This window comes from Cyanistes caeruleus, chromosome 1 (genome assembly GCF_971803275.1).
Source record: "Cyanistes caeruleus chromosome 1, bCyaCae1.hap1.1, whole genome shotgun sequence".
Taxonomy (NCBI): domain Eukaryota; kingdom Metazoa; phylum Chordata; class Aves; order Passeriformes; family Paridae; genus Cyanistes; species Cyanistes caeruleus.
In genome coordinates this window covers 110,973,212-110,999,784 of record NC_141701.1, presented here as the reverse complement: position 1 = coordinate 110,999,784, position 26,573 = coordinate 110,973,212, and the positions used below count along the sequence as shown (strand labels likewise).

General features: G+C 42.3%; 1 long non-coding RNA gene across 2 annotated transcripts in view; it reads right to left on the bottom strand.

The window, feature by feature from the left end:
* Positions 1-2,591: 2,591 nt before the first annotated feature.
* The window catches only part of LOC147655820 (uncharacterized), a 65,838-nt gene continuing 41,856 nt past the window's right edge, over positions 2,592-26,573 (bottom strand). For both annotated transcript variants that reach the window (XR_015276303.1, XR_015276302.1), the window contains exon 4: positions 2,592-4,355. This is a non-coding gene — a long non-coding RNA (uncharacterized LOC147655820). The remainder of the gene's footprint in view (positions 4,356-26,573) is intronic.

Here is a 26,573-nt window from a genome sequence, read left to right as displayed (position 1 = left end):
AAGGCATATGGCAGGCAATGTATTGGGATGTTGAGTTTTTGACATACGCCAAAATTCTCTAAAATTGAGCTTTTCTTCCCAAACTGCCAAAATTTTTAGCTGAATCGTGGAGATGCCATACACTCAAAGTACTAAAATAGACCTCAGACATCTTCCCAGCTCTGTCTTTTTTTGTACTATTCCAGACCTGGAATGAACCAGACCATCCCAAGCCCTTGCCCCAGACTCTGCAGACAGAGCAGCAGCAGGGACAAAGCTGCAGTGGTACAAGGGGGGCCACCTGGTGCCAGCCTCCCTCCCGACACCCAGACCATGTCCCTGTGAGAAGAGGCGTTTTCCTGGCATGAAGTGGGTATCAGAGTGCAGCTGGCTGGATTGCTTTGCACATCATCTTTTTCAAAATGGTCTTTGACAGCAAGAGCTGCGTGCATTAAGCTTGCATGCATGGGCAGCGCTTTCCTGCTAATGCATGGTTGGAGAACTAGGTCTAATCAAACACAACCTTAAAAACTCATTTATTGAGGCACAGATAGTCTTGTTAAGGAAGGAGGCAAGTGTTTGTCAAAGAAGCATCATAATTTTTGGAATCTCCCATATACATAAAGACAGAGTATGACACAGCAGTCTCTGCTGCTTTGGCTTTTAAGTAGAGAGAATCTCCTTAGAGGATAGGTTATAAAACTTCCCTGAGTAGTTTATGTGATCTTCAGAGACTGCTTGCTCCCTTCTGTTGTTCACATCAAACTTTGAGTGAAAGTTATTTAGCTTTTGTTATTTAGCCTAGTGATTTTTATGCTCTTTGTGGTGCCACTTCACTGCACAATGGGAATGTTTCTAGCCCTTTTATGTGCACATTTGAGGCCTGACTATATACTGTGAGGACTCTTGATTTTTCTAAAAATACCTATCTAATATACCTAATACGCAGTGTTTAAAACAGTAGCTGTGAACAAGCCTCTCTTCCTCCTCCTTAATGTCACCTCTTGCTCACCGTGTTAAGATGCCTGAAGACTCTTTCTGTATTTTCTCCCTCCTGTTGTGAAGCTTTTATAGCACTGAAAATAAAACCTGACTCAGGTTTGTGGGTACCAAAATTTCAGCCCCACCTACTGTTTGCTTTGCAGTGCTGCCTGAAATATCATTTTAATTTCACATTAGTTGCTTGCCAAAGAGGAAGCCAAATTAAAGAGATGAAGAGGAAATCTGTTAATGGCACTTTTCATGAGGAACACCGCAGTAACAAAGCTGCGTGCATGCGAACACAGAAAGTGAGGGATGCTGAGCCCTACTGTGCCTGTCAGCTTGGCTGTTGTATGCAGGGAAAAAGAGAACAAAATTTACAAGGCTGCTACTCTCTGAAGTGGTATGTGAGCTGCTGGTGAGCCCAGGAAGGAAACAAAAAACACATTCAAAACAATTGAAGAACAGCGTGGATGTGTTGAGAAAATAAACCCATCACATTCAAATTTCAAAGGGTTCAAGTGTGAAATTAAATACTATTTGCTTAGATATAAGAACCACTTTTGGAATAACAACCCCATAAAAAAAAATCTCACAAGAGACTACAGCCCAGCATTTCAGGTTTGATAGACTTTGCTCTTTTTTTCTACCCTCCATTGCTGAGCACAGTGTTTTATTAAGGTTATAAAATCAGGCCTTTCCACAATTCTAATGGGGTATTTTTGCAGGGTAAACTTCCACTTTTTTTACAATAATAACACAATAGGGGAAAGGATCTGCAAAACACCAGAAAACTCCCTGAGTGTACCCACACTGCAGGGGCCTGTCTTTCGGGGGGCTGTCCAGAAACCTGGTGAGTACCTACTTTTCTATCTCAGCAGCCAGGACTGGGGTTGATATGAGCTGTAGGCACTAATTAAGTATAACACTCCCCAAATTTAAAACCTATACTGAACTATTTATTTTGTGCATTCACCTTTCACTGCAGCACGTGCCAGCTGCTGAAGGGAGCAAACAGAAATTGGTTCCATCACCTGAAGCTGACAGTCAGCTTTTCAACCAGCAATCCTCCTCATGAGATGACATGATTAGGCTGCTTGATGACAAGCAAGAGTACTTGATTTTCCATAGCAGAGCTGCATTATGGCCTGCATTAATTTGCTAGGAAATTGCTTTAGAAGAGCAAAAAGGGTGATGTATTCCAGTTAGAGTTGTAATACAATAAATGCCCCAAAGGTACCTCTGAAGTGGGCTGTTCCCATAAAATTCTTTAACAAAAGGAGCTGAAAATGACCAGTCTCTACATATCATACTTGGAGAAGTATTGAGATAGTCTATCAGGTCACCTGGAAGCAGACATTAAGCAGTAACGTATTTCAAATGTTATGTGTATTTACTGACAGAGCTGAGTAGGTCAAACAGGTTTGTGGCTCACAATAAAAGACAAATTGGTGTTTAGTTTCATATATGAATAGCTGCAAGTGCATGCAAGGGTTGTTGGGACTATTTCCTTGATGCCTCCTGTTTCTGAAGAATTTTGTGCATTGCCCCATGAAACAAACTCTGTTGAGAAAAAATTCAAGCTTTAGAACAAGGTTATAAACAATGAGATTACTGCACAGAGCACACAGTTCGTGTTAGCAGAGAACAAGTTTAATAAAACAGTGTTCTTGCATGTTGGATTCACAAATTCATAGTGCATGAACAAGAAACACAATCTAGTTCTTCCTCTCATCAATGACAAAAACCCAGTACTAGTCTGCATCCACAGGCTGCCTCCCTAAACTAAGAATGAGCCTCCCATACACCTCTTACATTGTTCAAAGTATTTGACTTTTCGCTATAAAAGGAATTCAGGGCTTCTTGTGCAGGGAGTCTGCCTGAACAGAAAGTTAGAATGGGTTCAATGAAATCACCTTTGTCACCTTTCATTTGTGTTTCCAGGCTGTCCCATACTATTTCAGATCTTGTGCATATCCTGACTCTCCCCATAGTCTGTCTCTCTGCCACCAATAATACATCCAGGACAGAACTGAAATAATTTTTACTGCCATCTTCAGTCACATGAGTTAGCATAATGAAGAAAACTTCCAAAAAACCTGCATTGGTTCTATGCTACCTGAATGATTTCTCTCTGCACTTCTCCACTCTCTGCTTTAGACATATCTAGTGGTTTATATCATACAAGGGAACAGCCACACACACCTAAGCACACAGAGCCATCCTGAGGGGTGGAAGGAAGGGAAAACCTACCAAAGGAAACCCCATCCTGAGACCAAGAGCACATGGCTGCTTTCTTGAGATCAAAACTGATCAGTGTTTCAGTTTGGCTTAAGGGACTGTATTTCCTGGCCATCAGGTGTGTGCTGACCTCCACGTACATGGGCCAGATTTGGATGGAAAGCACTCTTCTGTAACCCACTCCTCTAAAACTAACATCACACTGGTGGTGTGGTATAAAGAAGGAGGCAGAGAAGAGCCCATTTTTAAAATCTGAAATGCATGGCACACGTTACAGGGTCACTTGGTTTGAATGTGCCTCACTGTCCCTCTACACCTAGGAATTTATGAGGCACTGCTTTAGCAACATTTTCTCTATTTTAAGGACTGCAGTTGTTGGTACCACTTCTGGATGACACCACCCTTTATTTTTTCATTCATCACAACACACCTAGGGGTGGTTTAGATAGAGGCATGTTGGCAGAGGCTGACCAGGTTCAGTATCAATAGTAAGGAGTCCACCTTTCTCCTGGTATGTACAGGACTTTTCACAGAAACTATGCGGTTGGGTGTTGAGGCTGGGAAGTGACCAGAGCAAGTCACAGGCAAGGACCACAGATGCGACTGTCAGGGAGAACCACACATGGAGGATGCAGAGGGGTTTTTTTTTTACTGTTTTCCACAGCTTAATAAAAGCTACCTGTTCTTCAACATTCATATGGCAGGTGAACGGGCAGTGACCATACTGCTGACAGTTCTGCCCTGTGCCTGCTGAAGCTCTACACTGCACAGCGATGCAGGGTTTCGGGGCCAGACCCACAGAGATATTTAGGGGCCTAACTTCTATTTCAGACTTCAGTGGGAGGCTGGTGCCTAAATAGGAGTTGAGCACCTGATTACCTTTGCAGGTCTGGGCTTGTGTGGAAGCAGCCTGGAGGTGCTCCACGTCCCTTGCCTGCCCACAGGAAACACTGCTCCTCTCCAGCTGGCGGTCGAAGCGTGGTGCGGTGCGACCCTGGTGTTGTGAAGTAGCCGTTCTCCGACTGGTGACGGCCTGATTCACAACACCAGCTGCTGCACAGCACCTGAGGGGGCCCCTGGCCAGGCTCCCTGCTCCTGGGCTCCTCTGCGCTCTGTCCTTCTCCTCCGCAGTCCATCTTCTACACCATCGAGTGCTGGAAAGCAAAGTGACAGGGTTAGATCCATCGATCCCACCAGTTACATATCCCTGTCAGTTTGAAATACAAATGTGTGAAGGGTGGATGCCTCCAAGAAAAAAAGAAAAGAAACAGAAGCAGCAAACTGGCTTGGCACTCAAGATCTAAGGCTTCCATTGCAGTGCAATACTGCAAACGTGTACAGCTGCACTCCTGCAACTCATTCCCTGCGCTCATCTCATGAGAGCTGGAGGCTGGAAGGCGGAGGAAGCAACCTAGAAACTCAGTCAAGCCCTCAGAGACATGGGAGAGGCAGGCTGCTTTTTCACAGATCCCAGGATGTTGTCAAAAGGAGAGCAGTGCCCAGGGGATCTTTGCTTCCTGAGTGCACCGTGGCCATGAACCTTCATGCCTGCACCCTGTCTGCTCCTCTGAGGTGGGCAAGACACCAGCACGTGTGGTCCATTCCCAGAAGCTTCACCAGCATTCAGGAAGGTGCTCCCCATCCCACAAATGTCCTGGCCTGCAGGCCCTCCATCCCTCAGAAATTCTCAGAAGATGAGAGACACAACCCACTGCTGACCAGGAAAAATGAGCTGCTTGTAAAATCACAAGAGGAGTTCTGGATTCTGGGACTCAAGGGAAAAAGGAAATCTCCCTCGCCTGCGCAGGACTGACTCTGCGCTGACCGTCACAGCATGCACAGCGTGTCTCGAGCAGCACAAGAGCTCAGGGCTGCAATGCTGCACCACTACAGAATTGGTCTTGGGGAGGGCACAGCTCCAGGTGGTCCTGCAGCTTTTCAAGCAGACAAAAAGAGGTGGAAACAGACATGTGGTTCTTCCTGATGCCCGTCAAAATGCTGCATCGGTGCTACAATGACTCACTTGTCATTGTTGGGTCATTCTTCAAGGGTTACCATAACTCCTTATTGGGTTAACTAATCGAGGCACTCGTGAAAAATAAGCAAGTAATAAACTTGATCTTGTGTATGAGAGACCTTCCTCAGCAACCAACGTCCAGAAGAAGGCAGAGTTTCTGTGAGTTAGTTCAGGACTGTCCCTGGGATGATGACTCGTTGAGGAAGTCCTTAAGCACATTGGATAGAAAGTGATATGCAGCCTAGCACGCCTGCAGGGAGAACTGCTGATTTTTAATAGTTCTCCTGAAATGGGTTGGATTTGGAGGCACAGGAAGCATCCCCCCCACCTCCATGCCCACTGCCCACTGCCCAATTTAATCCAAGGGAAACTTCATGCCTTGTCTTTCCCCTGCAGAGAAGGGAGACATGTAAAGTCCCTGGCCAGAGAAGTCAGCAACATATGCACTAGCAGAAAATATTCCAGAGAGACAGATTATGCAATCTTGTTGTTGTAGGAAATGGAACTAAATTTCTTGACACCTGTGCATGTGTGCACACTTGTAAAGTCCCAGTCATGTTGCACTAACGGAGCTTTTATTTAAACAGCAGTTTTCAAAATGTTAACATGTTGAAACAAACAAAAAGTAGAGTATTTATATTCTATGTGTATCTAATATTCCCATCATCCTTCAACTCTGAAGGGAAGAACCAGAAAGGTGAACTTGTGTTGTGGCTGGTGCTGATCAGTGGTGACATGCTAATGCTGGATGAAAGGGAATCATCTCACCAGAGCAGATCTTTCACTGTCTCTGGTGGCACTGAGCACACTCAGTGAACCACATTGTGTCACACACAGAGCAATGCCAAATACTTTTAGTACATTCTCTGTTCCCTGGGAACACTAAAGTCTGCCACTAGTACTGTGGGTGGGAAAAGGGAAGGCAAATTATACGAGCATTTTTCAAGGTTGTTGAAATCCTTCTGAATCCTTTAATACAATCTGTGCTGAAGCATATTAGATGACTTTTAAAAAGCACACTACCATATATACGTAGCTTGTAGTCTGGAAGAAGCAAATTTAAAGGCCTTTTCAAGTTAAAAACCAGAATTACATGTTGTAGAAATGAGAAATGAATGCTTAATCTACTTTCTCTGCCCTTAACACACCAGAGACAGAGGTTGGTTTTCAGCTTCCTTTCCTCCTTGGTCAGATAGTCCAATGTAGTCTTAGTGTACACCTAAAATATTTTAATTTTCATATTCTCCCATTTTTACTTAATATGATTTTATTTAGTCATCTACTGGCAACAGCATTCAGGTTCTTTGTCACTACATGGTCTGAAAGCTTTTTTGTGATTTCAGCTCGATTGCACGTAGGGAAGTGCAGAATCTCCTGAGCAGCTGAGTAACACACAGTGAGGGAACGGCATTCCCCCATGGCCGGCTGGGTCCAGAAGCCCTGAGGAAAACCACCAAACCCAAATATTTACTTTAGGATAACACTAGTGCATTAGGAGAAGAAAGTCGTCTCCTATAAAAAGGAAAATAAACTTCTCAGTTTGTGGGGGAAAAAAAATCCACCAACACAAACCTACCCAGTAACACAGATAATCCTGCCTAGGAATTGGCATTTTTGTGTGTGTGTGTGTGATACACTTATATATAGATGTATATATATATTTAGAAACAGGAAAGAGTAATAAGAAGCCGTGCCAACGAGCTGGTTTTTGTACATTGAGTTGCAGGCAGTGAGCAGGACTTGGGCATGGGGTCAGCTCTCGACTCAGGGCATTAACTTCAACCCCACCCTGAAAGGTTATTATTGCCCTTAATATCCCATGCAAATAGATTTTCTTGCTTTGGTCACAGCAGTCTATTAATTCAGCCCTCTTGTCTGGTACATCTTTATCCTCTGCAGGTTAATCCTGCCAAATTCCCTTGCTGTAGTACATGTCACACAGCATATAATATCCAACAATGCAATTTTGCTAATCCTGTTTTATCAGCTTTGTTGCCTTGTCTGGTCAATCCAATAGCGAAAAACCGCACATAAGGTTTTTGCCAAGATCTCCTTCTCTTTTGCCCCTCCACCCCCTCCCTTTTGTATGGTTTCAATTAAATAGTTTGAGAGCAGAACATAGCATTTGGATATCTGCCAGTGTCCTTCAGAAGCAGAATGTCAAGGCACTTAATTATATAGGTCTCCCAATTCTTTCAGGCGCCCCACCTACCCAGTCAGCTGAATTTACTAAATGCAAGTGTAAAAAATCAGCTCAAATCTCCTTTTAAAACACTCCCCATGCATTAAGGACTTGAAGATGGCTGAATAGCGACATATTTATCGCCCATTATCTTACTAAAAGATTAAACAAATGAGTAAAGACTGCCTCATTAACAGTTCTTTGTTGTCTTGTTTACTGTTTAGTGGACTCATTAACATTAATTATTAGAAGAGGAACATCAATTATTGCAATAACCTTTGTCAAGCCAAGCAAACTGACTGCTAAACAACACACAGATCCTCGTTTACCAGGCAGGATTTGCATGGGCAGAAAGAAGAAAAAGAAAAGAACCCCATAAAATCCTCAACATCACTCTAAAGCAGGAGAGATCCAGTGTAGCTTGTTAAGTCTGGCTTCAGCGGCACGTCCTGCTCAAGACCTCTAGACAGAGAATAAAAGGGTGAGTAAATTCTGAGGTTAACTCCACAAGACTCGCTTACCCAGCTCTAAGTGGCGAGATGTGAACAAAGGGATCCCTACTTCCTCTGGCGCTTGCCAGGCTGTATTTATTACACTAATTATTTTAACGCAGGGAACAGCCCTTTCTCTCCCTCGTCATCAGCGCAGTGCATATGCTTGTATAAATATAACGCAGACTGCAGCATCGATTTCAGGATTCTCCATCAGCACGCTGCTGGAGCTGACTGCTTCACTGCCTCAGGTGAAGGGCATTCTCACAGTCACAAGATACTATGGCTCAGGCTTTTTCCTCCTCCCTTCCCCTCTTTCTCCGATTTCTTTCTCCTTTTGAGAAAACCAATCCCAGGTGGAGATCTCCTCCCCTGCCCGAGCAGAGATTCGGTGTTGTGGCAGTATTTTAAAGACACCGTATATTTCAGCAGTTCTGGCAGGAGTTAAATACCAGCAGCAGCACATCCATTATTTAAAATACTCTGAGGAAGAAAGCTGAGTCACACTAAGCTGGATCTGTCACCTCTGACACTGCTTCTCAGCCTAAATACAAGTGCCAGCCTGTGCCCGAGAACAGAACGAACCTTCCTTGCAGAAGGACTCTGAGCCGAATCCAGAGGTTTAAGATTATGTTTATATACAAATAGAAACAAGGGCAGCAAATCGCTGCACTTTCTGCAGATGCTCCCACAGCTACCCGCAGTGAGGGAGCACGCACATCTCTCCTTACACCAGCCAGGTTTCCGAGAACAAACCCTTGCAGTCTCTGAGCAGCTGCCCCATGCTCGGCATCGCTAGGAGCCTTCCTCCTCACCTTCCCCTTGCTGCCTCTCCTAGTACATTGACTGTGTCCGGATCTCCCCACTAATTAAAACGTGAAACAATTAAGCTGTTTGCTAAATGAACAATTCTGGCCCTACAGCCTCCTGGCCAGAGGGAGAGGTCCGCAGAGACAGCATAGCCTGTTACCTCGGCATGAATATGTGCTGACAGGACAGTCCATCCGTCTTCACATCTTTGGACAGCTGTGCTTACCTAGCAGAATGTAAACATCTCTGAACTTTGCTTACTGGATAAAAGGAAGCATTAGTTTCCTATTGCATTTCCTCCTACAAGATCAATCATACACACGCGGGCCAGACACAGCATCCCTGTGTTTGTAATTAATCTCGTAAAGGAAGAACATCTCCTCTCAATCGATTGCTATATTTGTATGCAGCCTTCCTGCAAGGGAGGGAGTAGGAGAAAATAAAAGCCAATAGCAGAATAATAATCAGCTGATTTCTTAATAAAGGCTGGTATGTGCTATATATGCACAGCAAGATGCTTTTTTAGGTGAGCTGGTTCTCTGTTGGAAAAATCCCCTTGTAATCAATGTTGATCATTAACATTGAGGACTGCAGGTTTGCCTTTGGATGTCCTGATAGCGGGACTCTGTTCGATCACAACAAAATTCTAAAGGATTTTCTGTCTTTTTTTCTGATATTTGCACTGAAACAATACATGTGTACTTCAAAATAATCTTCCAGATGCTTTATTGTCTCTTGCTAAGTGTTATTGACTGCAGACAACCGCACTGAACACCTCACAGTCTCTATATTTGCTGCCTGGTTTGCTCATAGGAGACTCCTTCACACATCTGGTCACGAAGGATGTCTTGTTCACGTTTTCCTAACGGTGTATGGGGATGTTTAAAATCCAGACTAAGGAAATATTTACTAAGAAACCAGCAAACACTCCCACAACACAACCTGATAGATCACCCTCTTCATGAAGCCGGCCCTCTCAGTGAAAGAGGTGTGTGCAAAGTTACTGCCCTTCTAAGGCCGACCAAGACTCAAATTAGTGGGCAGAGGGAATCAAATGCACAGTGTTTAAAAAACAAAAAGGAGTTAGTAAGTGCTTTTCAGAAGTGCACTGAGCTCACTGACATTTACACTGGGCCAGAATATTCTTTATAATGAGAAAATAAATAGTCTCCGAGACATGTTCAGATGAAATGTACACTTCTGATAGGCACCACACTAGTGTAGGGTGCCGCTGCCCATTTGATTTAAAGGAATAATATGAAGATTTGCTTGCTGAATGCAATATTGGGACAAGTCAGCGCCCTCTTCCCCATTAGGCAAACAGCAGCAGGACAGAACTGCTACCATTCATGACAGACCTCACTCCTTGCTACTTCGCACAAGCTGCTTCACAGGGTCTAAAGCTTACATGATCAAATATTCAGAAATATTGAATTGTACATGTCTGAGAAGAGAAAAAAACCATGCATCTATTTTAGGAAACTGATTTACAGCAATAGAGAACATCAGCAGTATTATCACACTTTAAAATACAATGCAGGTGTGGTATTATCTCCCTGACTGCTAACACTGCAGCCTCATCTGCAAGGCCTGTGAAGCAGATCCTTCTTCCTGTTGTGAATTAATGTTGTAAATATTGGCTTTTCACAATTATTCTGATAAATATATTATATGCTTTTACTATATTCTTTTCTCTTAGCAAGTTACAGGCTTAGATAGGAATTCTGAATGGTAAGGATATGTCTCATCTGGAGAAGGCAAGATAACTCCAACAGGCAAGACAATGGGAGGATCAAGCTGTGGAAAACAGGCTATTATCAGCAGCAGGAAATGGAGAGCAAACTGTTACCAAAAAGCCGGTACCAGGACGTTGGCAAGGGGGAAAGATATGAAGCCCATCTGCTCTCTGAGGACGTATAAGGGGCCTGGACCCTTATCAACAAGTGACCATCTGCAGCAGAAAGGAAACCAAACTCCAAAATAATGCTGACCAGCAGAAAATAACATGATCCAAGAAGGTGGAACCAGGGAGGGGACATGCTTGAATATGCATTAACCTCTCACAGCAAAGAGGGGATAAAAAGGACACTCCTGAGATACCAGGTGTGTTCCTGGTAACCCACCAGGGCACCCGGCCGTTTTAACCCTTTGCTTTATTTCTTTTGTCTCCTAATTGTCTTTTGTTTATATTAAATTCTTTTTATAATTTATTAAGTGAATCTCGTTTTTAAGATTCCCATCAGCATCCCACCATTGCATCAGGTAACAATGCAGTCCTTGCTAAATGTTCTGCTGTGGTACAGCCTCTTTCAGGACAGAGGCTGATCATTTTTATTTTGTACTGCTTCTTTCTAATTTAAACATCTTTTATCTCCACAAAAATGGAAGTTTCGACTCAAAGGAAAAAGGATTTCAAATAGCCACAAAATACCTAAGTGTACCATTTTCTTTCAGTGGACTCAAATGATGCAGTCTTCACTTGGATATAGATATGATTTTCATAAAGAATTGGATGCCAACACATCCATTTTAGAATTTCTTTATCAGAGAATACATCTATGTGGTAACAAGCAGGCTTTCATCTGGGAAATCTATTGCCTGTTCACTGTTTATAGGAACAACCAGCAAAACCACGTTGCAAATCATTGCTCTGAATCCTCCCACCTCTATTTATCTGCTCCTTGCATGACAGAGGGACATCCCTTGGGCCAGGGATGCTGGCATATAACCCAAAATGATGGATGCTTCAGGAGGAGTGTTTTGAGTGGCTGGTGCCTCAACTCCTCCTCCCTCCCAGCCTCAGCAAAGGGCATCTTCTCTCCACCAGCAAGCAGATTTTCACAGCTGTGAGGTGAGTTCCTCACTCTTAGGAGGCCTCCTCTCTGCCCCTCCTTCACCAAGGAAGTCTGGATGAAAAGTGTAAAGAGGCTGTTTGCAAACACTGATCACTGTAATTAAGGCACTGTTCAAACATGCAGTGTTTGGTAAGGTGCAAAGAAGATACAGTCTGGTCACAACTCACTGGCAGTGTAAAACACAGAAGTGGTACATGCTGGACTAAAGGACAAATGGTAAGCCCAGGGCTGGGTGCTGAGTGTTAACCTCTGCCTTCTCTGTGTGCCTGTTTAACAGTTGACTTCAGACACTTGGCTGACTTGGAAGTTTTGATGCCTTGCCAGTTGCCTTAAGGCTGCAAATCTAGAAAGGATGAGATTTTCCTGTGGCTTTTGACTTTTCTGCCTGAAGCCCAGAGAGATGAGGAGCAGACAGAATACAGGTGAAAGTAACCCACTACAAATGATAATTCACTGCATGTTTTAAGTAAAATTTTACATAGAGTGCAAAAGGAAGGGAGTTTTCCTGTTCCTATTTCTTCCATATCCATGTGACTGTCACCATCCTTTGCCCTTACATGTACTGCTCTCAGGTCTGGAAGACCAGTAAATGCAAATCATTCTTCAGGAAAAGAAGATCCCAAACTCCTTTAAATTCTACCTGCTATTTGTTACACTTTTTTTTCCAACTAGCTACCCTCTGTTGCCAGACCTAGAGAGGTTGGAGACACATTTCTCAAAGCCGGCAGGAAGACAATAACAATTAACAGAATTATTCCGTTCTGTTGAAGCCAGATAAAAACCATGATCTGCATAAGAATTCAAAATTATATCCCTAATGAAATGTAGTTTCTAGTCCCAGATATTTTTTCCTAAAAAAAAAACCCCAAACAAACAAGCAAACAAAACCAACCAACCAAACCCCAACCTTCCCAAAAACCCTCAAAAAAATCCCACAAACAAACAAACAAACAAGCAGAACAGCCCAAAGCAACTGCTAAGGATAAGTATGCAAAATCATCCCTTTCCTTTGCAGAATCACACTACAATCTATGTTAGTGCAAGCCAGCTGCACAAAGCCACCCCCTTTTGTTACCAAACCATTGAAAAATCATGAATCAAAGTGGAAATACTTCAGAGATTTCCCATTAAAGCTGCAAACTTGACAGAGAATCACATATGGTCAGTTGTACCACACACACAAAGTCACAGTCCTAAATCCAGCTGGTCTCCTTCATCAGAACAGGATGCGTCTGTCTAGCAGTAGTCACTGAAAGAATGAAGCAATCTAGGATCTGGAAGATAGCAAGCTGCAAGGAGGCATGGTGGAGGATTTCCGTTTAATTAATAGCAATAGATTTTATTATCCTCTGCCTCCAGTTTTGCTCTTGGTTCTTTTCATATTTGCTCTCTATTAATGAACAAAATATAATCAGGAAAACTAAGCATAAAAGAGTTTAATTAAGCATTTTTTGGGGGGTGGGGGGGAGAGGGAGAAAGCCCAAACAAACCAGAACAAAAAACCTACGACAGAAAAAGCAAGACCACCATGTATTTTGGACTCTTACTATACAATATTCATGGCTCTATAGAGGTGTGTGTTATTATGGCTCTAATTTGTTTAACTCAAACAAGCATAAGCAGCTGAAGATGAAAACCTGTACCTAAAGACATGGCTGACAAAACATACTCATATGTGCAAATAGAATGCTTGGGAATAAAGCTAAGCTGAGGTTATTTGCACAAATAAGAGGGTTTTTTTCCCCCTTCCCCAGCAGAGCTGACAATAAAAGTACCCCTGTCATCACCACAGCCTCCTGCAACGTTAACATTCAATTTTTCTGTGTGTGCATGTGTGCAGGCAGCTTTTGTTAGCGTTTGTCTACAAAATCATAATAGGTGTCTTTCCTTGTGCACTGGCTTGTGTGATAGCGGTTTAAGAGACAAAACCAAGCCCTGTCTTTAATATAGTGTTATCAGAGGCATCTCCCTCGGGGAGGTGTTATGGCCATCTAGCAGACACCTAGATGAGATATGTGCTTCTTTGGAGAGATATAGCTACAAAGCATTTGAGAGAAAGAATGGATGCTTAGTTAATAGATGCGCATAATTACTAATATGCGATGCTCCTTAATGGGAGATTTTGACAGGCAGTTTTGAGAGGTATCATAAAGACGTGCAATAGTGCTGCTGAGTTTGTAACTCATTCCCCTGGAATCCTCCAAGCTTAACTTTTATTAGCTGTAATTTATTTTTTTTTCCACTTTCAATGATTATGTGGAGAACCCAGCCCGTTGCTGCCCTTCCCTCCCAAGGAAGCGCGTTAGAACAGAAATGTGCATCCAGATTTCCCCCATCTGCACGTGCTGGGCACAGGCACTGCATCACAACTGAGCAGGACTGGTTCTAGTGGAGGAGAACACTGTTATGAGAGAGGTTAATGTGAAGAAGCTACTACAGAGATGAAAAGGAGTCAAGGTGAAAAATCAAGGGTGAGATGGGGTGTTAACACAGCAACTCATCTTGGGAGGCCAATCACCCTAACTCAGGCTGAAACGATATGAGGGACCATGTTCTGCTTTCACTACTGGGAGCTGCAAAACCATGTGTACCAGCTGGGTGTAATGGAAAAGACCTGAAGCTCAGAGGCAAGTGACCAGCTATATTTCCCTGTGCCTTCCCTCTGCATCTCCGCATCCCAGCACAGCTGAGGGCAAGATTTGTGATCCTTGCTATTCCTGTCCTGGAGAGGCAGGGTGGCCTGATTCACCGCTCAGCTGGTTTTGCTCCTGTGATTTCAGGGGATGGCCTAGATGTGCTGCAAGGAATTAACCCCTTGGCCTCCTTCCTGCACATGCCATTTTGCTGCGAAGTGTAATATCGAAAGAAACCACTACGACAACATGTCTTGCTGTGCGTGAGAATGATCAGCACAAAGCACAAGAAAGCCCAGGCCCCTCTTGCAGACTGTTTTGAGCACTTTAAAGCAGCCTATATTTGGCTTTTGTCCCCGTCCTTCCTTTGGATTTCTATTGCACCTGGGCACCCTGGCAGGAGGTGATCATTCTTGCTAAAATCCCCTCATTTGCCTCACTGTCCAACATCAAAGCACACCAATGCTTTCAGCAAGCAACCCAGAAGCTCCCATATTAACAGAGCAAAATGTGGCTGAAAATGCTGGTGAGATCACGCGTGTGACAGGTTAATGTGGACTATTTTTGAAGGTGAAACGGAGGCATTGAGGTCCAAGGGCAGCAAGTGGCACGCTCCCAACCGCAGTTCATGATGAAACAGGCCACTGGGTGTCTGTGGCTTTTCAGACACCCTGTCATGCATTGCAAACATATTTTGAAAGCTTTTATAAACAAATCCAAAGGAGGTTATTAAATTCATCATTCTGTGTGCAGAAGGCATGAAAAAATTGTTGTGAATCGGGTAAGTAAATAGAAGTCTAACAGCAAATAATAAAATGACATAAATAATACAAGAATGATGACTAGATTGCTGTATTTTGAGTGGATTTCAGACAGATGTGAAACAGGTGGTAATTATTTGCTACAGAGTAACTGCAATTTACTTGAATTAACTCCATAATACATTTTGGCCAGAAATCCTGGTATTAAAGCAATGTTTTCTGAACTTCTTTAGGGAAAAACATTAGTTGTATATCAAGTTGCATTTCACCACAGCACTCGTATTTTTTTATCATCAATGAAATACAAACATTAAAGCACATCTCTAAGGTCATACAAGCAGCCAGGGCAGCAATGAGCAGGAGCTCTCAGCAGAAAATGGACACTGGCTCCATGCAAGAGCTCCCTTCCTGGGGGTTTCACCCCAAATTCCAACAGAGGAGCACACCACGTCTCCTGCTGCCGTGCTCAGATATTTCCCCCTGGGCAGCTCTGTGGACCAAGCAATGGGCTTGCAGGATAACTCCTGTGGCTCTGCTTCTGTCACGGACATACCTACTGCATCTCTCCTGGTTTCAGGCACGTAAACTAATTAGAATGATGTTCCAGAGGAAACTTCCTCTTGAATTTGGCACACAATTCTTTCAGCACACAATGATGAATAATCTTAATTTCCTTCAGATGATCCTGTCAGCTGTATTAATAAATTAAAACGCCAAAAATAAGAATAGCAGTGTCAGAAACTCCACCGGAAAAAAAGAAAAAAAGCATTAAGCAAAAAGTATTAAAACTACCGTGCAAAGCACGTATTTGCTATATTTAGCTTTTTTACCCTACAGGATGATAATCCTGAAGTGGAAGGAAAAATGTGCTGAATCTCTAAATCTAAAAGAAAGGTATTCTTCTTCGAGCGAAATGTACCAGCCACGTAACACTGAATTTGAGTGCTTTTCACCCTACATTAAAACACTGAACTGAGAGAGATTAAGGAAAACCTGAGACCTTCCCAAATGCATCAGAGGAGCGAGGAATTAAATCACAATTCATGTAATTCGGAAGTTGGTATTCAAATTGTTGTGTGAGAGGAGCGCTCTATCTGCTTTGACAGCCCAAAGCACCATGAGCGCTGCAGGACACAGGCATTACACGAACATCAGATCCCAAACTGCCTGCCCTGCTCAGGAATAAGGGCAAGAGACCCAGCCTCGGGGTCTCTCTTTTTTTTATTCACACACGTTGTAATGTAGTCCTGCAAATCTTTCAGTGCCGAGGCTGATGAAATTGTGGGGAAAAAAAATGCAGATCCTCGCCGTAATTTGCAAAAGTCTGGTGTAGGAAACTTGTCAAACACACGGGCAATGTGCATGAACAGAGCAAGCCTCTAAAAATGTAGGCAAATGCTGAATTTTTGAAGACGTATTTTTAAAACAGGAGTCATATTTTGTCAGCTAAAACATAATTTTACAGAAACTGTTCCTACCTTGCTTGAATAAGCTATGGTACCATATGGCAATTTCCACCAACGGTGGCAATAATACCCTTTTATAAAAATAATATCCTTTTTCCCCTCAACAAGCTTTACGTACGAGTATAGGAAAAGAACCACACTTCAATTAAGCAGATGCTTATGACATTCCTCCTGGCCATATAATGTGATTTATTGAGTTATACTGCAGTCTTCGGCTTTTTAACCAGATTAAGGCTGAAAAAGAAGCCAGCAACTAAAACATTTTTTTCTTGTTTATTTGTATTATGTTTAGTTATGTTATATTTTTAGTTAAATAAAGTTGTAGAAGAGTACAGAAGCTACAAGACCTAATGGCCCGGATATGTAATTAATCAGATTTGAAAAGCAAGAACCATTTATCTACATAAAACAAATAGAATCTATCCTATTAAGCTAACCCATTCAAATCACAAACCTGACTGCTGCTGGTGAGAATATTTTGCTTGGCAAAGGTCCTAAAGGTTCTAAAATTATGTATGCTATTTTTATTTCCTCCTTGGATTGGATTAGTTACTAAGCAACTGAAGTGTTCAGTTCTCTTGGTTAACAGACATACTGTATTTCATAAAATTGGTTACTGTATAGGACCTAAATGCCCGTGAAGAAAAGATAGAATCATGTTTTTTGGGGACTATTTGCTTGTGAATGGTTTTGTGTGATGGACTGTCCCGGCTTACATTTAAAATGTGCATAATTACTTTCTGGGTTGCAAGTTTTTTAGAAGTTTTATGTCTAGGTTAGATTTTTAAGAAAAGAGGATTCTCCAAGTCAGCGTCCTAATTGACAAGGGAATTTGATCACTTTTCATTTCCTAAAGATGCCGCTAAGGAATTGGAGATATATCATCAGTGTAATGCTCGTTGGTGCATTAAACAGAAATAGGACACAGCTTAATAAAAAGGGGAAAAAAAGGTAAAAACCGGCAGGGAATATAAAGAAGATTCCCTAAAATAGCTCTCCTTTTGAGTGACAATGGACAAGAATTCTGGCATAGAGGCAGAATTCTGGCAACATCCTTTAAAGCACATCCAAAGGTCCTACCTTTAGGCGATTTGTTGGTATCACTTGTAAGTACCTATGTTCTTCGCACGGTCATACTAGGGTGGAAAAGTACTCCCAGGACTGGAGTGAAGGATGCTGCTTACTGATGTTGAAGCCCTATAAAAGCTCCATGGTGCACCAAGCTGCTCACAAACTATCTTCCTAGAGCCCCTTAAACAGCGTAAAATGCAGAGCTGACTGTGGTTTCATGGTTGATCCCTGTGTTCTTGCTTGTTTAACCCCAGATGAAACCTCTGACATCTAGAAGGAGTGATAAACTAGCTTTTATATAAAGTTACTCTAAAACAGTCCTTGGGAAAATGTGTACCACCTGACACACCCTGGAACCTTTTCTGAAATTAAAGACTGTGCTAGACAAGTCAGCCTCCTCTCTTTCTGAGCCAGCTGATTGCCCTGTTTCCACACTGCTGGTGTGGTGTGGCTGTGGATCCCAAAGGTGCTCAGACACTCCTCAGATATGCAGAGCCCACAGATGCTTGTGGGTGAGACATGAAGAATACACACTCATGTGCCCAGCTGCCACATGAAAGATCTTCCTTGCTCTTGTGCAGCTTGGTCAGGTGAACTGCCTTCCTTTGCAGCTCCAAGGAAAAAAGCCCTGTTAAGGCTGGCAAAACATTTCTGAGCTCAGGGTGCACCAAGTACCTAACTTGGCTCGCTTAACTCTGGTGCAGTGAGGAAAAGCCAAGCACATGTGAAGGGGGTGCCAAGCAGGGCATCTCTTCCCTCTGAAAATCCCTAGGAAATACCTGGTGAGCAGAGGGACAAAGAGAGGTGCTGGAGTGTGTATCAGTCCTATACAGCTGCCCATGCCATCCCTTTGTCCTGGGCAATGTGTTTAAGCTCACACACATAAATAGACTCTACTGGATAATGACAGAAGTAATTTGAAACGCTTAAAGCAGCTACTCCATCAATCATTTGCATTCATTGGGTTCAGCCTGGGCCCTCACTGTACTCTCCTTCCTCTGCTTGGCTTGACAGACAGAGCACAAAATGGGTTGCTTTCTGTTCCCCTGAATATTTTATCACTAAAAAGGGAAAAGCAAAGGTCAGTGTTCAAAGGGATTCCTTGTCCACATCTCTGTGCAACTTCAGCAGTCTGGGTAATCTCAGGACCAGACCCTTCAAGATGCACACAAGACCTCTGACAAAATCACTGCCCTCATATCACAGAGCTTTCTCCTGAGTGGCTCCTTGCTGTCTCAAGGTTAATACACACACACACAAAATCTACTTGTAGCTACTAAGGCTGACCCGCAGCATGTACTGCACTATTCTGGAAAGTAGTTCAGGCAATTCAGCACCTTCTTTCAAGTGCAGTCTATTCTTTCAGCATCACTCTTTTACAAGTTTTAAAACAACACTTAAAAAGAGCTGTTAATGATGCCTGTGTAGGTACCACTGGACTGCAGGACAAACAAGGAACCTACCTTCTGTAGCACATCTGCACTCAAACCTGCTCACTTAAGGACCCACAGCCTTTGCACAAGCAAAGATCCTTGTCTGAAATCTGACAAATGAGCTATTTCAAAATCAGAGGGAAGGGAAGAAAAATCCATAGCTGTGACGACTCCCACCTCTGTTCTCTGGCCAGCTGCAGGGAGAGTGGAATTTCAATCACTTCTGTGGTCCTATTTAAGCCCAAAGCAGGCAGAGCTTTACCAGTGAGAGCCGACAGTACAAATGCCATCAGGAGCAGTGATGCTTTTTTTCAACCAGATACTGCACCACAAGACAGGCTGCTGCATGACTCAAAATAAATGTACTTTGCGTACATTTGGGTGCAAAGCACATTTAATTTAAATTCTAGGAATGTCTCAGCTTTTCCATCAGGAATTCCTGGGATATCATCCTGAGTCAGCTGTGAGGAGCACAGCAGATGCAGAGGATCCTACAAGGTTGATGCTGGGCAAGATGGACAAGGAGGATGAGCAGTCTCAGCACCTACCAAACCAGTGTCATTGTTTTAAATAATGTTTAAATACCAGTATTGAATAGTGACAAGAATGAAATGTACTGGAAAACACAAAACATTTAAAAATCAGAGGGGAGGTATGAGATGCTGATTTGCAGATCCAGGAAAGGACAGTCAGCAGTGCTGGCAGGCACGCTACGCTGTGGAAGCACACCAGGACCCTAACACAAAGCAAAGCACAAAGCCAGACTCTTAGTTAGCTTTTTTAGGGTCAGCTTCTCTTGCTTCACCAACCCTTTGCCTTAATGTGCAGTGACACAGCAGTTCCACCCAGAGCATCATGGCTAAGCTAAGCTAACACGATTTCAGGTATATGCACTGTTATGCCCAAGAAATAATATCAGAAGCAATGTTTCAGCACCAAAACTGCCATTCTGCAAAATATGTCGTACCATTTCTTATAATGCCACAAGCACACAGCAAGGAAATTCTTCGGAGATCCCTTTCATTGGGTGCAATCCTGCAAAATCTTGGAGCAAAGCTGCCAGGAGGTCTTAATTTTTGACATGTGCATGGTCCTCCTGACTTCAGCAGGACTACTCACTTTCAGGTCTGTTTGATCTACAGCTGAGCTTTCACAACACTCCTTATTTTGAAGTAAAGAAATGAAGCAACGAGGATGAACCTTACAAAGGAAGGAATTCTAAAGAAATGCCTTGGCAAGCGTGAACTCTTAGACCTTCAATTTATTTTCCAATATGAGCCTACACTCCTGCAGCTTGCTCCGGTGGGGTGCAATGCACCAGTGACTTCTAGGATTTCCCTGCAGCAGTGGATTGTCATCATCTGCCTCACCCTTGCAGCTGGAGTTCTGACTGCCCACCAGCAGTAATACTCAAACTGCACTACACAGGAATTCAAATCGCACTCTCTCCATTTCCCAAACCACAACCAGGCAGGCCAGGCTGCTGATTTAAATGGGAATACTCTCAGGTCTGCAAAACCAGGTCACAGGGAGAGAAAAAAAAATAAAAATCCTGTTTTGTAATGCCTGGAGAAGGTACATGTGGGAGAGATGGAATGTCTTTTCTAGGAAAAGAAATACACAGGGAAACTCAAGTGAAGAAAAATGAAGTCTCGCTTCTGAATCGAGACAAACGACTGTCTTCCTGGCACAAGTAAATTAAAGGTGAAAGCTTTGTCAGGAGCTGTGCTCTGTGGAAGACAGCTAGAGAAGAAGAATTTAAGATTTCTGGGACAGGAAGAGTCACAAGAGATGAACATTGTATGATTTAATTATCCAACTGCAGGGATAAATTAAGCTTTTGACTTGGAGTTGCATATAAAGAGAGCAATTAGACTTCTCTTTAAGAAAATTAGCATATGGTTTAAGAAGGGAGTAATAATTTAAAATGCTAGTATGAAATTGTTACTTATATGCAATGGTAATAGATCTGGATGCTAGACAGATTGAACTAGATACTCCATTGTCTTTTATCAGTACTCCTTTTCCAAAGCCAGCAGATCTGGGGCTGGTTTTTACTGTTAGAAGATGTGCCTCAGTAAGTCCATTTTCAGTGTGGACACAACTTCCACCAAAACTCACAGAAGGTTTTTCCATTTCCAAACCCACACTGCTGCTGTGTATCTAGGATATGTATTATTCATAGATTATTAATCCCCTTAAAATAGGTCTGTGCTGTGAATCTGCTCTTTAAATGGGCTTTACATACATGCACATATGCTTAACTTGGGTTCAAGTTTTCATGACAGACTTCTGTACAACAGTAGTCTGTATTGCTATTAATCCACTTTTTTTTATAAGGATGCCTGTCTATTTGCATATATCTGTACGAATGCACCTTTACTTTCCAGACTCTGCTGGCACTGCATTAAACAATTCCAGTGAGGAGAAGCTGTTTCAGAAAAAAAATGCCAAAATATCTCCATCAAGATTCAGATTTCTCAAGTGGGTTTGTATGAGTCCTCTGACCTGAATCAAACCCTACCAATCTATTCCAGGTAGGGAAGAAGCCGTAAATAATTTTAAAAATACTTAGTAATTTATTCAAAGTTTAAATTATTTTCCACATCAGAAGGATATATAAGCCTTTTTTTTCTATGTGCCAACTTGCAATAAACTATGCTCTCTGATTGGAAACCTACCAAAAATTGAGAGAGATTTCATCAGTGCAGAGACAAGCACTTTTGACCCCGTGTAAGATTTTGCTATGGTATCCCTATTTGAACAAGTAACAATTCTGAGGAAGTCAATGTTTGCTCTGCTATCGTGTTTCTATCTAGTAGCACTTTCCGGAGCGAAGAAATTGCTCTATCATGCGTGCAGAAGCACTTGGCTTGCACATAAAAAGTCCCTGGAGGGTTAAAAAAACAACAACCCACTACTTTTTGAAACCCTATCAACATGCACACAAATTGCACACCAAAGAACTGGCTAGTATAAATTTGAATGCATTTAATACCAAAGTGAGGAGCAAGACTAACTCTGAAGCAAGAATCCATCCTTTTTGCATACCTTACTGTCAAATAAAATGTTTAAAAGAGGATTAATTTTCTATTTATGATCTTCTACCAAGCACTTGTATACTCAGACTATTAGCTTCTCTAATAAAAAGAAGAAAAAAGAAAATGTATCAGTGCAGGTTTTAGTGCATTTACATAAGCACACATTAGTTTAATTTTCATGTTTGAAGCCCTGGGATCTCAATAGTGAAAACCTAATGTGATTTGACCTCTTTTATACAGAAAATAGGTCAATGAAAAGAAGATATAACATCTGCAGCTCCACACATTTCCTACATTCACCAAGTTTTTATTGCTGGTAGCACAGGAGGGGAAAACATCGAGAGTAAACACACACACACAAAAGGTATCGCTGTGTTAGTCACCAGTTAGGAGCTCCATCGTGCACGTAACTTCTCACTGTAACACACCACCAGAAATGGCTGGGATGTACATTTACAGTGAAAAATAGCAGCTCTGCCTTTTATAAATCAGATAGTGTGACTTACTCTGAGCTGAATTTCAGCCGTGAGCACTTTGGAGAGTGTAAGAGCAGGAGGCACTGTGATGACTGAGGCTGCTGTGGGAAAGCTTCCTTGGTTGGATGTCAACTGCTGGGGTGGCTGATGCCTATATAACTTAGATCAAAGTTACAAGGTGCTTATGCAGCTTGAGTTACAAGATTTCAATATAACCTGATATCAGTATAACCTAAAGCATGATTTTTTATATGTCTATATAACCTGATGCAAACATAACCAGAATCATAGCTTATATATAATACATATATTTATTATATGTTATATAATAAATACATAAATAGAATATATAAATGTAACATAAACCTATTTTATCTATAATATATATTTTCTATATTTATATATAAATATTTATTTATAGATAAAGATATTGATTCATTTATAGATAAATATAATAAACACATAAGTATAAATAATAACTTTTATACCTATATAGCTTGATATAAATAACTTTTTTATACAACATAATGGCTAGTATATGGTTAGTTGCTTAATGCTGAATAGACAAAAAAACCCTAAAAAAACCCAAATAAAACCTCACCAGGTGGATAGCTTTAGAGATAGGTAAGGATAGTACTAATGAAAAATTGGCAAGTACAAGGTCAATTAGCCACAAAAAAAAAAAGAATTTAGGCTGGTTAAGACCAGACAGACCGAGGAACATCATAACTGTGTGTGCTCCAGAGACAAAGCTGGAAAGTTCAGATGTGAAGAAGACCTTGGAAGCCTTCATCAAAGACCCCTGATGACCCCCAAACTGGGGAGGCACAAGTGCAATGCAAAAGAACTATCTAATAACCGTGAGACTATACTACATAAATTAGTTTTGGCAGTGTGTGATGATGTTGTAGTGACATAGTGATACTAAGCAATACTTACTGTATAAATATACCACAGCTCTTGACAAGGGTGGCTGAGGTAGGTGGAAACATCCCCCTCACCACCAGTGCTGCAATAAACAAATACCTGCTCTATAGACAGCAGTCTGTGGGTATTTATTTCCAGCCTATCTTTTGGGCATCAGTGGCACTGGCATTAATTGATGCTGATGTGGTCCTCATCTGTTCCCAGGGGACTGTTCAGTCAGGAGCAAATGTGTGCTCAGGCTGCAGCTCTCAGGGACACACCCCAAAAAGCCTTGTGCCAGCAGGAACAGACCTGTTCACACACACACATTACTCTGGTGCTCCTCCCAGAACAGACCACTCACTGATGGGCAGGAGCAAGTGTTTAGGAAAAGGAATATTTGCGCTTTTCTGTTCCTATGCTGACACTTGCTGCTTGGATAAACATTCAGGTGTTTATTTTTATCTTTATCTGTACAAATCCTTGAAAACACTGCCTTTTGGGAGCAGATTTTTGGAACAGCTGCCCAAAACGACAGGTGAATATATCTCTCTCTCTCTGTGGCTTAGTATGTAACTACCCTTGTCTCCTACTCTGCAGGTCAAGTTCATATGGTCCAGGAAGCACTTCTGAGAAATGTAGGGAGCAGGCTGGGGTTGCCAGATGGCCACATTATCTATCTATCTATCTATCTATCTATCTATCTATCTATCTATCTATCTATCTATCTATCTATCTACCTATCTATCTATCTATCTATCTATCTATCTATCTATCTATCTATCTATCCCTGGTGCCACCCCATCACACAGCATTAACTGTGAGCTCCAATGGGAAATTAATCCTCTCCCCTATTTCTTCCTACTCAGGGAAGTTGCCACTCCCCATTTTAAGTTTACAGCTATGCACCACCAAACAAGCCCCAAGAAAGGGGAAGACAGCCAGACCGATGCAATGCTCCATGTCAAATGGCAGCCAGCAGCAGAACTGGAAAGATAAGCCTGGGTTCCACATGGTGCAGACTGCAGCTACATTTGCTAGTTTAAAGTTTGGCATACACTTCTGAAAATGAGTGCATGGTGAGGAATACACTGGAGTATTCAATGCTTTTTTATTTTCTTCTCACACCACCACCAGTAGCCCATACAGAAGTCTACTCAGACTTTAAGTGCTTTGAAAAGGCAAAAGATCGTGTTATTCCCAGATGAAACTGAAATTACTCCCCCACCCCTTTCTACATTCAGGAAAACTGAGTACAAAGTATCACGGATATAATTTAGCAAATACAGGTTTTACATACTTATTTAATGTAGAATTTTTATAATGCACCGGTCCAAGCCTTTCTTTTGTATAACACTGTGGGACGCCACGGTCTTACAGGGAGACATGTCTCCCTGTCAATCCTCTACCTTGCTACACATTGGAACAGTATGCCTGAATTACTGCTAGCATGGGTGTGAAATATATTAATGCAGATCTTACAAAAGCTAGTTTTGGAGGTTTATAAAAACCTGTATATTCTATTGAACAATTAGTTCTGGCAGCAAGGCCTTTAATCCAATAAAATCTCATTATGTCAATAACAGACCCCATGCAACATGCAAATCATACAGCTTTAGTGTCAACTCCCTGCCTGGTCAATGTTAATGAGAAGGGCTGAGGGGGATTTCCAGGGGTTTGGACACTGCTTTGCTTCAAATGCAATTTTGTTTGATTTGCCTTTTTTTGGCAGCAGCCCTTAAAAGCAAAAGGGCCCCATGGCATCCCCAAAGCACATTGGGACCATTTGTGTGATGTGTGCTCCAAAGAGGTCACAGCCAAGACCAGTGCAGTGGCCACTTCTTGTGGTTGTTCCCTCGAATTTTAACACATCAAGAGCAGGACAAATCCCCTTCCCCTTTTTTTTTTTCCTTTTTGCTTGATCTCATCCCAAGATCATTAGCCTCTCCCCTCATTGCATCACTCTTAGCCACAAAGAGATAAGAGACTCTGATTTATTTTTCAGGAGCTATAGAGAGAGAGGGGAGAAAAAAAAAAACCCAGAAAAAAAAAGAAAAAAAAATTTAAAAAACGCAAAAGCACCAGTTATGGAGGAATTCAGTGTTTTCACCACCTCTCCCCCCATCGCCAGATTTAAGCATCAGTTCCAGTCAATTCCACCCAGACAATAAAGTCATTTATCACTCAAGGACCCGCACAGGTTCAATACCTGATGTAAAGCAGATGATTGCTTCCATTGATTCAGATGAAATATCCAAGCAGAGCTGCAGCCGGCCGTGGCTAGAGCGCATGCACCATTTGTGATGGTTTAATAAATAAACCATTGATTATAAAATGGAGCCTGATAAAGCCTGACGGGGCAGATCTGCAGCTGTACCTCTCCTCTGACTCCTATAATTAATGGCTTAGTACTGTGCCACTGTTAAGTGAGGACCCGCTCATCTAGAGGCAATAGCACATGTTAGCGGCATTTATGCAAATGTGCGTAATTACTGCACCCAGCGTAATTGACAAGGTCACTCCTTGCTTTGGCCGAGATTTTCTTGGTGGAGACCACCAGTGCTGGCTGGGGATGTCTTGCCACAAGACAGACCATTTCTTCATCTGCCTGAGAACACAATATGATGTCAGGCAGGCAGGAGATGAATCCCACTGCAAATGGGGATATGTGCCCTCAAATCAAGCAACCATCAGAAGATGCTGAGTGACAGATGTGGGAACTGACTGGGCTTGGGATGGTCTGCAGGCTGGGAAAAGGACCATCCCACTCCGGGTCACAGGCTGATAAAAAGATTGACATAAGGTGCCCCTTGAAAAATAGCATCTCACAAGCTTGGAAGAGAGATCTGGGCAACTGCAGACAGAGCCTTCTCCTAAGGAACAAAACTATTGCCTTGTTGTGAACAGTTGTTTAAATTACTTCTTTTTCTCTTGAAGGAGTGCTGGGTTTAGAAGGACACAGCCAAGAAATACTCTTCCCACCACTGTGATGCACAACCCCAGAGCTCAGCCATGACTCAGAGGCCTTCAGCCACAGTCCCCAGTGCTGGCAGCTTTTGCCTCAATCTTCATGGATGACACCAGGAGAGAAGTATTACGTCTCTCTGTAACTGATATATATGCTTTTCCAAGAATGTATTTCAGTATCAATCCAGGCTAATACATGTGCAATTAGCAGTGAAATTGCTTCACTATTTACCAACCTATTAGCCTCTCCAGTCAAAGGAAGG